The 8,082-nt window shown below is 40.5% G+C and overlaps 1 long non-coding RNA gene across 1 annotated transcript; it reads right to left on the reverse strand.

Annotated features, from left to right (window-relative positions):
* Positions 1–1,518: 1,518 nt before the first annotated feature.
* Positions 1,519–4,273, reverse strand: LOC106909913 (uncharacterized). The gene is made up of 4 exons (XR_015764390.1): positions 2,358–4,273; positions 2,110–2,159; positions 1,910–2,035; positions 1,519–1,811 (listed from the first exon to the last, which is right to left on the reverse strand). It is a non-coding gene; the product is annotated as an uncharacterized LOC106909913 (long non-coding RNA).
* Between the last annotated feature and the right edge of the window lie 3,809 nt (positions 4,274–8,082).

The raw sequence follows: 8,082 nt of genomic DNA on the forward strand, positions 1-8,082 counted from the left end.
GAAGGACAAAGTCCTAAAAACATGGATAAGTGCTAAAATAATGGAGGTTGAAATGCTGAGGACAGTCCCTGGTCAGCAGCTGCTAGAAGGCTTACTGGTTACTATGGTTTCCCTGCGTAGAAAAGAGATCACTGGAGATCAACCACACATCACAAAGACAGTTCCCCATAGGGAGCTCTGTTCCATGACAGACAGGTGGCCACACAACTTTGCATTAAGTGATTTGATTGTGTAAAGACTGTATGGACTGCAAAGATATTTTCTGTCTCATCTCCTTAGATGAGGTCAGATTTCAGGAGAACCATCACCTCAGACATTCTGGAATCTTTCCTTGACACAATGCCCTGGTCCCAACACAGAGCATTTGCCAAACCCAGAAAGAAGCAGTCGCTCAGACATTTTGGACCATTTAATGAAACATGTAATAGGAACTGTGGATCCTAGAACATTTGTTATGCTTATTGAAACATTTCCATCATACTGAATACTTTGTATTGGCTAGGAATCAAATGAAAGATGAAGGGCAGCTGCTCTGCTTGGTCTGCCACACTATAGCAAAGATCCATCACCTGTCCTCAGGATGTGTGACAAAAGACCAAAATAATTGTATAATGCAAATACTGTTTAGATTTTTCCTGGTTTCACATTTTTGCTTTCTTTTTTTTTCCTTTTCTTTTTTTCTTAATCTTTTTGTAGTGTTTGTGCATGTATGAGTGTTGTGGGGGCAATGGCATCCAAAATCTTGTGATATAAATATATCTTGGAGTAATGGCATTTGGGGTCATTCCACAGGAGGTGTTTGATGTGGTGGAGAGCATATTAAAGATGTGACTCATCGCATTGCTGTCCATATGCGGCTCATCTACTGCGTAATTCGACAACATGGAATATCCTTTGAGTTTCTTCAGAGTGGTAACGACCAGACCAGACTCTGCTCAAGGTCATGGATTGAGAGTAGCGTTGTGGGAAGGAGTAATGTTATGCACTGTTTTCTGATTTGATAAGCAGCTAGAAATGTTTATAAGTGTCTTTGTTATTTTGTTTATGTTTTGTTTAGATTTTCCCTCTTTAGGGTAAAAATGTCATCAGGGTCCACAAAGAGAGTTCCTACAGCAAGAACATGTATGTCTACATTACGTTTATTAAGTTCTCAACTTATTTAGTTTATATTTTAGTTCATTATTACACACTCTACACAAACAGATCTGATTAGATGCTACACAGTAAAAACTGCTGGGTTAAAAATAACCCAATTCGTAGCTCTGGGTCAAATATGGACCGACCCAACGCTGGGTTGTTTTAGCTCATCTGGGTTGGGTTGATGGTTTGACCCAGCACATTTGGTCATAGCAACTAACCAAAGGTTGGGTTAAATTGACTTGTTTAAATTGGTTAAATTGACCCAAAATTGGGTTGAAACTCATAACCCAACACAAGGGTTATTATACCACTATAGTTGGGTTAAAAAAAAAGATTTATTTTAAATTTCACTATATAAAAACAGGATTAAAAGGCATATGAATTTAAAGCTTTTTTTATTTCAACATGATACATATATAGAGCCAGAAGATTTCATTTACAAAAGTTACAAAACATTAGTTTAATCACTTCAATTAATTTGGCTACAACTCCAGATGTTACTCCACATTAGAAAACATTTAATGAAAAAAGTCTGTTTTAAAGTAAACTAAAAGTTAAACCCATTAAACAAGGAGCATTTTTAACGACACTTTAACATTTTTGCCTGTCTCCCTGCATGAGGACATGCGGGTTGTCACATTTTGTAGATGCGCCACCAGGTTTGTCCCAACCTGACGGAGAGAGAAGACAGAAAAAACAGGCCATTAGTGATGTACTTATTTAAACAGCAAACAATTTGAGCATGATTCAGAGATGAATGTTGACTTACAGGCTGGATATCAATGAAACCTTCTGAACTTCCAGGTTGATGGATCTGAAACTCTGATCCCAAATGAGTAAGGTGGAACAGGGAGGAGAACTGGCAGCAGCGTCAGGGCTACATCATCTTGTCAGTCTGGCAAACATAAGCTTGTGTTAAAATGTTAAATGTTAAAAACTGTTTAGAAAACATATCTTGAGCTTCAATACCTTAAGAGAGACAATTCATGTTGTTGAGAAGATGGTCGCTTCTTTCTCTTCTTGGCCATACAAAAGATCGTCATTGAGAACAAGAGAGAGAAGCACAAAAACAGGCCTTTAGTGAATTTAAAGGTAAAGGGCTACATTCTCAAAAACTAATTTCTGACTGATTGTAGTTTAACACAAAACCTCACTACTGAATGTGATGCACTTATTTAAACAATTTGAGCATGATTCAGAGATGAATGTTGACTTACAGGCTGGATATCAGTGAAAACATCTGAACTTCCAGGTTGATGGGTCTGAAACTCTTCTCCCAAATTAGTAAGGTGGAGCAGGGAGGAGTAGTGGCAGCAGCTGCAGGACTACATCATCTTCTGTATCAAACATAAGTTAGTGTTAAAATGGTGCATTAACTAGAAAGCATGACAACATTTTAGAGAACATTTCTTCTGAGCTTCAAACCCTGAGGGAGCAGACTCATGTTCTTGGCCATACAGAAGGTCTTCGTTGAGAACAATGAGTTTGGGTTTTGCTCAATTCTCCTGAAGATCCTGGATGTAAAATTACAAAATCTATCAGAAAAGACAAAATCACAAATCAAACTTTAAGAATGACTGAATTAAATCTTATAGATATCTCCACTGCAAATAACTTGTAATTAGCCAGCAATTTCAAATGTTCAGAGTAATTTTATGTTCCTAAAAATAAATATAGCACTTAATAAAATAAAATGACACATATAATTTAATTTAGAAGTAAAACTTAACACGAACTTAGTGCTGAATAACTTTCAGCACCAACTTTAAATAAATGTATTTGTAATTAATAGCAACAATAATAATAAAATGAGCAAACATTAACATTAGATATTGTGGTAACACTTTATTTGAAGGGGGGTGAATAAGACTGACATGACACTTTCATAAACATGACATGACCTGTCATGAACATGAATAAGCCTTCATGAATATTTATGACTGTTGTCAGAAACCGTCATTCGGTAAATTATGACACTTTTAATACAAAGTTGACATTATTCAAAATGTCTTTGCACTCTCTGTTGTTTTCAAGGGTGGGAATTCCCAGAGAAATCCTTACAGATCAAGGGTCAAACTTCACTTCCAACCTACTGAAGGAAGTTTACAAACTTTTGGGAATTAGCGGGATTAAAACTAGTCCTTACCATCCTCAAACTGATGGACTTGTTGAAAGGTTTAATAAAACCCTGAAGTCAATGTTGAAGAAGTTTATAAAAGACTCTGGGAAAGACTGGGATCAATGGTTACCATTTCTGCTTTTTGCTTATAGAGAGGTACCTCAAGCATCTACTGGGTTTTCTCCTTTTCATCTTTTGTATGGTCATGCTCTCAGGGGTCCACTAGATGTCCTCAAGGAGGCCTGGGAGGGGACCAGACCTGAAAAACAGTGTACATCACTCTCATATGTGTTGAAAATGAGGGACAAACTGGAACACTTTCAGGAACTGGCTCACAGTCACCTAGTAGAAGCCCAACAGCGCCAAAAGCAGAACTATGATAAAACGGCTCGCAGGAGAACCTTGAAAGAAGGACAGAAAATGTTGCTGCTTCTGCCAACTACAGTGAGTAACCTCTTAGCCAAGTGGCAGGGGCCTTTTCTCATTAACAGGAAAGTAGGTCCCGTCACTTACGAACTCAACATGCCAGATCGGCGTAAAAAGCAACAGGTTTTTCATGTCAACATGTTAAAGGAATGGATTGAATGGCCAGTTCCATCCATGCAGTTGTGGGCTCGAGCTGTAATCAACGAAGAAGAGCTTCAAGAGCAATTCCTTCCATCTAAAGCTGGGGAACAGCTTCTGCCGGATGTAAGCCATCTATTGTCAGAGCAGCAAGGAGAACTGCTGGCTATTTTGCCAAGAGAACTTTTCAGCACAAAGCCAGGATACACCAATCTCATTCAGCATGACATACGACTTCGCAGTTCAGATCAACCACCCATCAGAGATAAAACCTCCAGAGTTCCAGCAAAGCTGATGTCGGCTCTGAAACAGGAGGTTTTAAAATCCTTGAGGAATTCTGAAGAATTCCTCAGACTGCAAAATATCCGGGTGTTGAAATTGGTCCAGAGAAAGGCATCTCCCCCTCTGATTTAAAACCAGAAATGATCAAGATTCTGACATGCCTTGAAAAGTCACAGCTCAAGCCAACTCAAAAACTTGATATATTGACTACATATGGTATACCAAGGGGGCATTGAGCATGATCAGCATGATTGACTTGAAAGACATCGATGGTGTTGTACGCAAGACAGTGAAGAAATGACTTCACCTTGAACCATCAACTGCCGATGATTTACTTTACTCAAAAAGAAGGGGCATGGGCTTTGGACTGCCCAAACTTGAGATGCAAATCCTTGCCTCTCAACTGAAAAGATGGTGTAAGATGCTACAAACTGATGACGTCCAATGTAAGATGCTATCCCCAACCTTCCTACCTAAAGCGAAGCTTAAAAGGTGGAAAGTGGTCACTGGTGAAAAAGGCAAAGTGGACATGCAACAAAAACTGTCCACTTGGAACCTGAGGCAATCTATAAGCAACTGGAGAGCAGCAGAATTCAATAAATGGAGTACCCTGAAATCACAGAGTGGAGGGGTTACTTCATTTAAAAATGATCTGATAAGCAACAGTTGGCTCAAAGATAAAAGGTAGATGAATCAATCTGACTTTATCCTGGCTGTTCAGTTACGTTCCAATACAATAGGAACATTGACAACCCACAACAGAGGAAGGAAGCGTGACACCACCTGCAGATTGTAAGTCAGGATGGGAAGGCAATTGTACACGTCATTATCCAATGTTGTGTGTTACAGAAAAACAGAATGGCAAATCACAATATGATATGTGATATGTTGGCAAAAGAAGCAGGAGCTCGAGGGTGGATGGTCAAGAAAGAAACATGAATAACAGATGAAAAGTTGGGAACAGCTGTTCCAGACTTGATAAAGACCAAGAACTGAATTGGTCTGGTGGTTGATGTAGCCATCTGCTTCGAATTGAGGCCTGCTACACTTTCCAGAAGAGCCCAGAGGAAAGTGGACAAGTACGAAAAGTCTGAGCAGACAATCTCAGAGGCCTTTGGCCTGGAGGAGATTCACACTTATGGGTTCCCAATGGGTGCAAGAGGAAAATGGCTCCACGCGAACAATGAAGTACTGAAGAAACTTGGTGTCCCCAAACACCAAAGCAAGAAGATTGCCAAAATCTTCAGTTCCACAACACTCAGGGGAACAACAAAAATGATAAACGTTTTCAAGAGAACCATCTCCTTCCTGTGACAAGACTTCAAATGTACATTAAGACTTTAATTTGAAATGTACTTTGCTGTTATTTTAAAAGACTTGTTCTGATTCACCGCCTTGTTATTTGTGTGAATATAATGCTTAAGTTTGGGTCTTCGACTTTTGGTTGTCAAATGTGTCCAACCTCTTTTGGTTCACTTAGAGGCCTCTCCCTTCATATTAAGAGGGAAACACAAGACAACCAATAAAATCACAGATGGTGTCAAACCCTCCTCCCTTGACGCAGGCCAATCGGAGATGCTGACCAGCATCCTTAACCAGGTTCTCCCTCTACCCGCTAAAAAGAGGAATGCCACTATGGGGATTACATTGAAACAATGCTTGGAATTGATGGTTAAAGATTGTGATGTTCCTGACAGAGGTCTTCACCAATCTCCACCTAAGATGGTCGACAAGATCTTGGGTTGCTACATAGCTAAGATGAAGCACCATTCGACCTTAAAGCATTCCACTAGTGCCAGTCTGAAACAGAAGTTTAAACCTGTGAGGAAAATGGCCAAGAAATTCAAGTACAAAAACCTTCAATGGTTGTTTGATCTAGACAGATCGGCGGCCGCTTCTTTGGTACTTGATAAAGGGATGAGAGCATGTGACCTTGACAAACAGTATGTGGAAAATGCATAAAAAGTCCTATGGGAAGGCTCTGACAAATTTGAAAAACTCGGAATCTTTGGGTCCCTCCCTGAAACAGATAATGAGCCTCTCCTTTCATCGATATCCCCTAAAGAAGCCCTGGCTGCCCTAACTGGAATGAAGGAATGGACGGCTCCGGGCCCTGATGGCATCAAAAAGTCCCACCTCCTCAAGTGGGATAAAGACGGCAAGCTCCTTGCTTGTCTTTTTAACTCGATTTTGTTCAATGGCAAGCTACTGTTGGGAATGGAAATCCCGATCGATGAATCATAATTTGTATCGACACACGGAGCATAAAATCAGCCAAGAAAAGCATTCAGACTTTACTTATTTTATTAACTTTCAGCGCTGAAAGGAGACGCTTTACCATTACATCCGAGAAGAGTTTCTAAAAAAGTCTGTGCAGCGTCTGAGGAGAAGGAGGAGGGTAGCTGATTATATGAACTGAAGACACTCCCTGAAATCACACCATGTCTCTGTGGCCTGAGAAAACGTTTCTTTTTCGTAAGAAATGGACCTCGGTGTCTAACAGAATCAAAAATGTAACTCTTTACTACGGGCCCTTTGTCTAACAGCGTGCGACTCTCTCGACCTTGGTAAAGCGTCTCAACACTACCTAAGAAACTCAAAGGGAGCCACACCACTCTGGTGCCCAAGAGTTCAAACGAGGAGAAACTCAAAACAATTGAAAATTGGAGGCCAATCACACTGAGCTCGGTTATACTGAGACTCTTCTCAAAGTTCCTCTGTGCCAGGCTTACTGAAGCATGTCTGACCCATCCATCTCAAAGAGGCTTCGTTAGAGGAGACAGCTGTGGCACAAATTTGATGGTCATTGATGGGATCATAAAAAGAGCATGGAAAAAGAAAGAAACACTAGCGTTAGTGTTTATTGACTTGGCCAGAGCTTTTGACTCTGTCTCTCATAAGCATATAGCTGAGGTGCTTATGGGAAGGAAGATGAACGTTGGAGTATGTCGTCTAATCTCTGACTTCTATCACAAAACATTTACAAAAGTGCTAACAATGAAAGCTGAAACTGAGGATCACATTGAAAGTGGGAGTAAATCAGGGAGGCCCACTATCCCCCCTGCTATTCATTCTTGCCATTGATCCCTTACTATCCTTCTTTAATCAGAAGGGACAGGATTTAAGTTGTGCAGTCAAAAAGTTATATCTTTGGAATATGCTGATGACCTGGTCATTGTCAGTAACTCTTGGAGTGGGATGGTCACCAATTTGAGGATCCTTGAGGAGTTCCTCAAGAACACCGGACTGCAAGTGAAGAATCACAAATTTAGTGGATTCTTCCTCAACAAGGATAAGAGATCCATGACTGTCAATAACTGCAATCTATGGACAATTGAATCTCTCCCGATCCCAATGCTTGACCTACAACAGTCCACAAAATATCTGGGTGTAGAAGTAGGTCCTGCTACAGGGATTGCACCTGCAGATTTGATGCACAAGATCCTTGAATGAATCGACAAAGCTCCGCTTAAGCCTACCCAGCGGCTTACTATGCTTACATATTATGGCATACCAAGAATCATGTATGAAACAGACATGAGCATGGTCAGACTTGCTGACCTTAAATCTGCTGACCAAATGATAAGGAATGCGGTCAAAAAATGGCTTCACCTAAAGCCATCAACAACAGTCAGGATCCTCTAATCAAGAAGGAGAGATGTTGGTCTGGGGTTGCCAAAACTGGAGTTTCAGATCCCTATCACTCAACTGAAAAGATGTAGTAAAATGCTTTGATCGGATAACGTCCAATGCAGAACTCTGTCCTCGATTTTCCTACTGAAAGCTGAACTGGGAAGAAGATGGAATGTCATAAATGGTGGAAAGGCCAGTGGTGACCTGCGCACCATATTGAGTACCATAGACCCTACAACATAGGGAATGAATGGAGATCAACAGAGTTCCAAAAGTGGTACTCGCTGAAATCTCAAGGGCAAGGTGTTACCTCATTCAAAAATGATCCAATAAGCAACAGCTGG

The sequence above is a fragment of the Poecilia mexicana genome, unplaced genomic scaffold, assembly GCF_051168715.1.
Source record: "Poecilia mexicana isolate PSO_F unplaced genomic scaffold, ASM5116871v1 scaffold_10, whole genome shotgun sequence".
NCBI classification, from domain to species: domain Eukaryota; kingdom Metazoa; phylum Chordata; class Actinopteri; order Cyprinodontiformes; family Poeciliidae; genus Poecilia; species Poecilia mexicana.